The sequence below is a fragment of the Camelus ferus genome, chromosome 10 (genome assembly GCF_009834535.1).
Source record: "Camelus ferus isolate YT-003-E chromosome 10, BCGSAC_Cfer_1.0, whole genome shotgun sequence".
Taxonomy (NCBI): domain Eukaryota; kingdom Metazoa; phylum Chordata; class Mammalia; order Artiodactyla; family Camelidae; genus Camelus; species Camelus ferus.
The window spans coordinates 32,733,500-32,744,021 of record NC_045705.1 but is presented as its reverse complement, the minus strand read 5'-3'; positions in this window follow the sequence as shown (position 1 = coordinate 32,744,021).

Genomic DNA, 10,522 nt, shown 5'->3' with positions numbered 1-10,522 from the left:
CATCATCATCCAAAGAGGCCAAAGAATTTGAAGAATTTAGGGGGATGTCATACTTCCATTCTCTGTATGATTTTTATTTTGGTACCTTTTTAAAAGCTCCATTTCATCATGTCCCTATAAATAATAAAACTCCCCAGTCACCCACAGAGTCAGAGCATTTCTGCTTCCTCAGACACCTTCACTACTGGGAATATGATAAAATCTAAAAATGTTGGGGCCACTTAGCTACTAATATTGTTGCTCTAGTTGGACCAGCATAAATGTCCACATTGGGTGAGAGTCTTTGGAACAGCATATACATTCCCTATTCCTAAATAAAGAATTGAAAAGAGTAAACAGAGCAGTTACTTTGCTTACAAATGCTTTTTGTAACCAAGTGAGTCCCCATATCATATTCTTTTTCATATATTTTATGCCTATTTGATTTATTCTTGCTTTCTAAAAATACAATGTCATTAACATTACAGGAAAGAAAAAGAAAATGTAGACAAGCAAATGAAGAACAACATTAACCAAAAAAAAAAAGATCTTAACTCTTATTCTTCCACCAAGTGACAAGTTCTGGTAATAATTTCCAGATGCCTCTCTGACTATTTGACTTTAGTTGTTCTAATTATCACTTCATTAATTGATACTCAGGTTTTCCTAGTTCTTTTAAATAAAAATAAACAGGGATAGCTTACAACAGAAGTTAGAAATTCTAAGATGCAAAAAAGTGAATGAGAAAATGAGAAAAATCCTAAAAAAATCAGACAATAGGTGTTGAGAAGTTAAGGGTCAACTAAAGTGGAGAAAATGTGTATCTTATTTTCATGTTAGTCTTTTTTTGTTGTTGTTTCCAAATTAAAAAAAAATCAGTACAATAGAATGAAGTTCAAAAAGTTTAACACGTTTCTCCCCTGCCCTGACTCTGAAGATACTTTGAAGAATTCAAGAGGAATTATAATCATTTTCAAAGAAGATAAGTGATTCTTGAAAAGCATCTTTTTGGTACAAACTAGATTCTGCAGACATTTTTGCCTTGATAGCTATGCATGTTCTAAAAATGTAAAATTTATCACTATTTAATAGAAAGAGCTACATCTGAAAAGGACAAAAAAAAAAAAAAAAAAAAAACCAAACAAACAAAAAACAGTGATACAGTAGTGAAAAACTCGGGTGTAGATTTCTGTCCAAATAACTTTCTTAATGGAGTTTCTGGATAAGCAAATGCTCTCTTAGGCAGTGTTGACGAGATGACTGTCACGATCACTCTTCCTCACTCCAGAATTAGTTGAACTTGCTTTGAATATTGCAGTTACATTATAAAACAGTGCATTACAGGGTCTGGGCATGGAGTGGCTTGAGTCTGGAAGTGAGCAGGCTATGCAGGGAACTGGATACCAAGAAGTGGAAATGGTTTACAGGCTGGTGATAATCATAGTTTCAGTGAAGCAACTGTCTCAGACAGAAGGGATCAGTCCCTTGCCACATAACCAGAGAGACAGAAATAGTGCCAATAGCATGCTATCAAAAGGATCCGGATGCTAACTGAAAATTTTCCTCCATTTAATTTATAATATTTATTGTGGAAGCAATTAATTAGATGGAGGATGAACAGTTTCACATGTACATATGTTTGCTGCTAGTGGTGAACTAAAGTGGCTTCTCTTTCTCTTGCTGGAAGGTTAATTATCAGTGTTTTGATCTGTGCCTTAGAGCAGAAGTTCTGTAGATTCTTGTGGCTGGCGAGGGGTTCCTCTTATCTCCCGTGGTATATGGATATCTTCTAGAAGCCAGAGCTCTGTCTCCTTGCCATGTGACACAGATGCTGTGTCAGGGTGGTGGGGCAGGGTTTATGCTTTTGTGTTCGTGAACACCACCGTACTTCATGACCCCTGTTGATTTCCAGTTACTCTCCATGGTCATTTATGAAACACCTCCCGACTATTCACCATCAAATATTCTGGCACCTCATGCAGCATATTTTTACTTAAAAACATTCTTATTATAGAATTTTTACATGTATAGAATAATAAAATATTACAATGAACACTTCATCCAGAGTTCCCAGCATCCAGATTGTTGCTCTGATTGTGTCTGGAGTCCTCGCACACATCAGTGGTCTAACCGTCTGGATAATCTCTGTCTGCTTCTTTGCTGCCATTGTGAGACTCCACTGAGCTGCTAGAGGGCGCAGCCCTCTACTCCACTCTTGCTTTTATCATAAATGATCTCTATGCCGCATGGGAATCACTTCTCTATGACTCAGTCTTTCACGTTTTCCTCGCTTTCTCTAAAAGAGTGGGGTCTCTAACACAGAAGTCCTACCACCAAAAGGAGTAACTATAAAGAAGATTTTTTTTTTTGCTAAGACATAAATTCATATCCAGGAAATGGAAAAAAAAAAAAAAAAGAACTATGCAAGTGAAATGGATTGGGGATGTTCCTGTGCTTCTAGGCCACTTAGCTGTGCTTCTCAGTATCTGGGCAGAGGCGTGGCTGCCTGATCAGAATGTTTCTGTCATCTGGGTACCAGCGTGTTCCCTCCTTTCCCAGGGAAAGAATCAAAGTTCAAACCTCATGCTCAGCAAGTCAAATTCTGCTTCCAGGAGACTGCACTTCATCCTGACTTTGAACCCCAGACATGTCCTCAAAACCTCGTTATTAGATCTCTGCACCAAGAGAAGTTCTAGAGCACTTCCTCGTTTCTCCCTGCCTCAACCCCCAGTGAATTTTTTTTGGCAGTTGAACTTCTAATATCTAACTTTGATGCTATAAGATAGAGTCACAATTCTGATCTCTTTTATCTATGATTTTGGACTAGGAAAAATAGGCGACATTAAAAATAAAAGACCAAAATCCTACTACACCTGAGTTTTTGGGATCGAGGTAGATCTGGTTGAGCCTGGGGCCCACAGGGAGCTTTGTAGCCCCACATAACCCCTGGGATGAGTGAGTGATTCTGGACACTTCTGAAGTAATCTGGGAGAAGGACAGTTACATAATGGTAATGCTAAGGAATTCATTTATGGTTTACCAGTGGCTACTCTTGAGTCTCAGCTCCGTAATTGATCCAAGGCACAGTCCAGCATCCTCCTCGCATAATACTTGACTCTTGCAGCCCTGGGGAGCTGAACTGATGACAGCAACAATGTGGGTCTCAGAGTCTTAGATTTTATTCATCTCATAATGTCTGGAGACTCCACTAGGACAAGCTGTACTGCATGGCCTGGAATGCAGCTTTAATAGCTGGACCTTAAGCAGTCATCTTGGACCACGAGGGAACTTTTGTGTTCCTGATGTTGTATATCAGCCGTATCAGCCCTATGTTGGCTACCTCTAGATATATTTTATGACAGAGAAAATAAATCCCTTTAAATATTTTTTAACAGTCACTGTTATTTTGAGTTTACTATCATAGAAATAGGAAATCCTAACTCAAACGGACACAAATGGAGACAGAGTGTGGGAACGGAGCATCCACACTGCACTTTGGTTGACTCTTGGCTTGATTGTTAGGTTTAGTGCATTAAAAGATAATGAAATTCAAAAGACAGGGGAGAAAATGTTTCTGTTCATTTTCTCCCTCTCCATTTGACACCCTTCAAGAGAAACCAATGCTATGAGTTTGGCTCAGTCCTTGCTTACTGATCTGGTGGCTGTGTCCAGAGTGTTGGGGTTCCCTCACTGACTTCCCCTACTGGACCAAGTACTTACCTCTGTGGTTTGGGGGAGGCAGGGTCTCATGACTGACAGCCCCACCAAACTTGTGAGATGGACAAGTTTTCTATGATAAAGAGTGGTTCTGTTGCCAAAGGGCAATGGGAGATCTGGTCCGGCAGATAAACACTGAAATGGAACTTTGAGGAAATAGAGAGAAAGGTTTAAAGAAGATGATTTCAAACAAGAAAGAGACCATTTTCATACTTTCCTATCCTCTACCAATGTGAGAAACACTCTATGAAAAAAAAAACATTTATTTTTAATATGCTTAGGGGGGTGTGTGTGTGTGAGAGAGAGAGAGAGAGAAGGAGAATTAATTTAAATGGGAATGTCACAATTATGTTCAGGTTATGCAAGTAAGACTACATATTGCAAAATTCAAAATAAGAATCAATATCTAATATTACAGATAATTTAAACAAAAAATTTCTTATAGTCATTTATGAGATGGGGACAACATTATGTAGGGCACTATATTAATATAAAATTAAATAAGATTTTATAGATAAGTGCTCAGAAGATTGTGAGTGATATTTCTATTCTTCTTCTTATTGATATTCTTGAGGCTAACAAAAATTCCATATGATCATCTCTATAAATTTTAGGAAGGCGTAAGACATCATCTGCTCCTGATTAATTTGATAAAATTTTAGTAGCCTAGAAAGAGAAGAATCCTCCCTTATCATATGTCCTGGGTAAACACTACTTCTTTATCTTTGGAGTCTAGGACAATATGTGACACTGAAGAGGTTATTCACTAGAAGTTTGTTAAATCTATCTGAGGTCATTTTGGAGACAATGTGATAAAACATCATTAACTTTTTTTAATTCTAATTTTATGAAAGTGTAGCCAATTTACAATGTTAGTTTTAGGTATACAGCAAAGCAATTCAGTTTTACATATACATACATACATACATATATATTTCTTTCAGTTTCTTTTCTATTATGGCTCATTATGAGAGATTGAATATAGTTCCCTGTGCTAGAAATACAGTAGGTCCTTGTTGTTTATCTATTTCATATATAGTAATGTATATATGTTAATACCAAACTCCTAATCTGTCCCTCCCCCTGCTTCCCCCCCCACCGGTAACCAGTTTGTTTTCTATGTTTATGAGTCTTTTTTTGGTTTGTAAATAAAATTTGTATCTTTTTTTTAAGATTCCAAATATAAGCAACATCATATGAAATTTGTCTTTCTCTGTCTGACTGACTTCACTTAGAATGGTGATTTCTAAGGCCATCTATGTTGCTGCAAATGCATTATTTCATTATTTTTTATGGATGAGTAATATTACACTGTAGATACATACCACACCTTTATCCAGTCATCTGTCGATGGACATACAGGTTGTTTCCATGTCTTGACTATTGTAAATAGCTGTGAATGTTGGGATGCGTGTGTCTTTTAGAATTAGTTTTCTCTGCATATATGCCCAGGAGTGGGATTGCTGGATCATATAGTAAGTCTATTTTTATTTTTTTAAGGAACCTCCATACTGTCCTCTGTAGTGGCTGCACCAATTTACATTCTCACCAACAGTGTAAGAGGGTTCCCTTTTCTCCACACCCGCTCCAGCATTGATTGTTTGTAGACTTTTAAATGAAAAACATTATTAACTTTTAAGGTTGATATTAGTCCTGCTCCAATTTCATGTTAATAAAGATTCCCTCAAAATGACCTTATTCTCTAAATTCTTAAACCTAGTTTAAAATATTTAGTATTATTTTTGAACACGAGGGTCAAAGTTTGTCAAAGTTGTTATACTTTCAGCACTATGAGATGCACTATTTCACATTCTTAATGAACCCCTCTCCCTTCTGCTCTTTATTCATCTCCGATTAGCACGGTCTCTGTGAGTATAGGCTTGTTCAAATAAGGAGTAGGCACCATTTCTTGTGCAATGACTGACGTGGTTCCTTCTTAAGATGTTGTTAAACTGTGCCACTAGGTGGCAGCATCAGCGTGTCAATCACAGTAAAATTGTCCACTAACGTTTCTTTTCATAATCAAAAGCATTGTGAACATAGTAGGCTTTGAAAAAAGCTTTTGAAAATCTAAGAGCTAATTTTGAAAGGCTGTGAAACTGTATACAAGTTTTGTGTTTGAACCTCCGTACAGGAAAAGAAATGTCTTACAGATTCTTTAAAGTTCATGACACATAAAAATTTAAAATCTCTCATCTCTTCTAACATTCTTATTTTCATTTTCTTATTTTGTGATACTAAAGCATAAAGGGGGAAAATGATTTTCTTATTATACATAACAGAATTATGGCACTCTTGTTCTGGAAACACATGGTTCACAGATTTTTTACTCCATCGACGTTCTTATAATTCCTTACGTCACCATAATGATAATAAAAGACTTTTTAACATTAGCTGCAAATATTGTCTAGTCTATCCATTACAACTTTAAAAAATAAAATTATGTATTTTTAAAACTTTTTTATTACTATATTCATCTTTAAATACATATTGACCATAGATTGGAGTGTTTGGCAAATATTTATTTTTATGTTTTATGTTTTTGTATACTTGTATTTTGATCTGATTATTCAGGAATTAAAAAGTACCTAAAGAGTAATCATTTTTTTCTTCATGAAATAATACTTGACTATTAATAATAATGGTAATTGTAAAATGCTACTGTCTGTTGAGCTACTAAAACACTCTTTAAGAAGAGGTGATGTAAAATTCTTAAGTAGCGAGTGGTGTTGTAAGTCCTGTAGAGATTATTTTAAGAAAATTCTGTAAGGTAGGAATTGTCCTCATTCAAGAGACAAGGAAAACTGAGGGTCCTAAGAGGGCAGTGACTTTCCTGATGCCTCGCAGGAAATGGCAGACACAGATGTCAGATAAATTCTTCTTCGTTCTCAAGCTCTCTTTTCCCTTCATCCAACTGTCCCCCATGTCATATGTATGAAGTCTTACTGACATCTGTTTTATTCAGTCTTCTGCTTTGGTCCCAGAATCACCTGGTTCTAACTCTTACTGTTCTACAATATCTTCTTAGTAGGTCACTATGCCTGGACTTTTATGTCCCATTTACCACTTTTTGAATTTTTCTTGGTATATTTATTAATGAAATGTTTTATATACATTGATAATCTATTTTTTCAATGAAATGTAAATTTGAAAAAAATCCTTATAAAAATCTGGTAATTTGTCAATGGAAATTTTCTATATAAATTGCCAACGGGAGTCACTTCATTCAATCTGTGGTTTCTTTTCCCTGACATTCCTCACTCTGACAGTTCCCAATTGAGTAATATACTTCATAGCACTTTATTGGTTAAGTTCTTATTTCTTAAACTGTGTTTCCATAAATCCCTGGGTGTCCACTGTAATTCTCTCCTATGGTACAAGAAAAAAATACTTATATTTTCATCTGGATGGTGCCTGTATAAATACAGATAAACATTTTGAGAAGCAGTGATCAGTATTAAGATAATAAAAGACTAAACAATATAAACGCATCAACTTCACTAAGCAGATTTCCTTCCACAGATGACTCCCCTACTGTCTGCTGCCAAGTGTCATTTCTACCAATGTGGTTAATCATTCTAAATGATCTGCAACATCTGAGTTTCCAGCTGTGAGCCCTTGAATTTAAGTTAATCCTTGCCTGGCCCTTCTGTTAGTAAAAGTAGGGGAATAAAAGTTACCTGGGTTCTTAGTCACCCCCCCCCCAAATAATGAATTTCTAACAAGAGATAAATAGTGTTATATAAACAGAAGATTTTATTAGTGAAGTAAAAAGGTAGTGAAATATAGTACACCCTGAGAAATGGGAGCAGGCCAATCCAAGAGAGGAAAAAAATGGCGCCACTCCTTTGTGTTTCCTGTTTTTATATCCTTTGTGTTTCCTGTTTTTATATCCTGGCTTAGGGGGCGATTTCGTGATTGGTTACTGATGGCTTACATTCTCTGAGCGCTCAGGCTGCCTAACAGCACGCGTTCCTCGCTCTCAGGCACAGGCACACCCATCTCTTTTACGCATGTTTTCACCCATGATGCACACATGAAGAATTATGTTTAAAGGACATCCCAAGATGATAACTGTGCACTAGATGTGGAAACAGAGCAGAGAGCTTCAGGTGACATTTCTTTAAGCAAATGAAATTGACAGACTACCTGATGCATCTAAAACTCTTTACGTGTTTTGGACAAAGTCTCAGGAGGATGAACTTCTTTGGCAATGTGTGGTGAATACTGTGTTTGAGGAAAGTCCATTTCCCACATTCTTTGCCCTTGCTCCCAAAACATTAATGCATAAGAAAGAAGGATGGGGAAAGCTACATCCTCCAGTGGCACCATCGTCTCTGCTACTTTCATTTACAAAGGATTCCATAGTGTCTCCTTGCTTAGCTTGGAACTAGAGAAAATGGAGAGCCTATATTCAGTTAGAAACAAACATAAAATCACCAGAAAATACATCTCATGGGGCTTCCTTATGCTATGAAGCAAAACTTTAATTGATCTTTCCCTTAGCAGCTCATTCCCAGGATATGGTACACTTTGGGGAGCGAGGATCTTCCATAGCAACAAGAAAGACAAAATGATGCAATTGGTCCAGGGAGATTTTAGCTAATTGATGAAGCTGCTGAATGTGTGTTACAGTGGAGTCTTCCATGTTTTCTTTTTGGAAGAAAATACAGAATAAAATTAAATGACGATTGAAAATTCTGACCCATTTTTGTGTGTGTGGATGTAGCCACGTTAAGGGAAGAGATGAACCCTGGGAAACTTGGCTCATTTTTGCTTTAGTTCTTCCTGTCATCTTTAAAGAAGAGGGAGCCCATTAAAACGTAAGTTGCGACCTTCTGCATCATTATCTGTTCTTCTTTCTACCTGACTTTTAGCAAGTTAGGAGAACACAAATGAAAGTGGGATCAAAGTAAGCGATATATGTGGTTCCTGGCCAAGATCAGCATGATCCTCATCCTTGTTTGATGACTGAGGAAGGTCTCAGAAAGGGTGACATGGGGAGATACGTTTAGGTTCTGCAACTGGGTCAAACTATAACCAGTAAGTATGAAATGGGACAGAGACACTGCAGCAGCAGGATCAGGGGAAAAGTAGCACTGAATTCAGCTCACAACCTGGTCTAAACCACCGGGGTGATTTCCTTGCTCAGACAAGGCTGTCATGGGCTGTGTTGATATTATCCTTGGGCTCTGAACCTGAGATCTGATTGTGTCCCCACCCCGTATGGAGCACTGCATTCTATCCTAAGCACCAAGCCACAAAGAAAAACCGAGACATTAAAATGTGCAGAGAAGGCTTGGGCAGGCTTAGGAACCGAGACTAACAAGGAAGCGTTGAGGACTTCTGGGCAATTGTCAAGTGGAAGACTGAGAGTTAGCACTGACGATAGTGACTGATCCTGGAGGAGCTGTTAGACTTTTGAAGAGACTTGAGCAAGAGGTGAGTGTGATGGGTGGACAGCTTCACTGGCTAATCCATCTTTTTCTTTAATTCCCCTGTAGTGAAGGGTGTCACGTTAGCTGTAGTATTTGCCCTCAGAGGAGGCCTTGCGAAAGTCGAATGATCAATTTCAAGTTAGAGAAGTGAAGGAAATTGTCCAGCATAAGGCTGCTGTTGAATTCCAGTGTTCATGGGCTGGTAAAAAAGAAAAGTTAAAAGTAAAGTATAAGAAGTTTTCTGAGCGCTCATCGACCCTCTCATTCTAAGTGGATGAGAATTCTGGGAGATCAAGGGTTTTAGCCACACTGAATGAATGAAGCAACTTAGGTTGAAAGAGATCAGCTGATGTAACCAAGGTTACCCTTATAAGTGGGTGAAAAAGGATATATGGATGATACAGAGGTGATACAAGTTAGGCTCTTTTCCCGGCTTCTTCCCTATACTGTTTCCATAAAGGGGATATTAAGCTTGACACTCTATTATCCAGTGGCCTTCCTACCAATGGCCATTGGCTAGAACCTAACACCAGGAGTCGGAAGCCAAAAATGCATTATCCTGTACTCATATTGCAATGAATTTTGATGTTCATTGAGGTGAAAGGAACTGTGAAGACACAGGAAACATTTCCACAGTGTGAAGAAGGAAAGAGCACAGTCTGTTTTGACCGATACATGTTCTAAGCCCATTTCTGCCAGTTGCTAGCGTTATGAGCACGCCTTGATCTTCAGTCTTCCTCTTATGTAAAGTGAAATAATGGGGGGAGGGTAGAGCTCAGTGGTAGAGTGTGTGCTCAGCATGCACGAGGTCCTGGGCTCAATCCTCAGTACCTTCGTTAATTAATTAATTAATTAACTTAATTACCTCCCTCCTGTCAAAGAAAAATAAATAAAAAAATAATATAATTAAAAATCAAAGATACCATTAAAAAACAAGGTGAAATAATGATATTTAGTTTTCAGCCTTATTAAAGGGAGTACATAAGGCAAAAATACCAACAATTATCCTGCACTTATCTTGGTTCTTAATAAGATGCTGCTTTGCGTGCATTATCTCATTTAATCCTCACAACAATTTACAACATAGGTGTAATCCTGCCTCACAGATGAAGAAAAGTCAGGGTTCCCAGGGCCAGTCGGGTAGATTCCAGGGCCACTGGAGAACATACACTTAGCCTTGGGTTGTATCATCACCAAGTGCACAGCATTCAGCCTGAAACGGAGTGGCTGCTCCTTCTTCTCCAGCTTGCCTCCTTTCCACTCTCCTGCGTCCCTTCACCAGGTGTGCGTCCACCTGGTGAACTCACTGAAGCTGCAGTCACTGGGTTTATTCTGGAACCACCTCTGCTATCGGTTAGTTACAGGAACTCGAGCTTCTAGGCTGACGT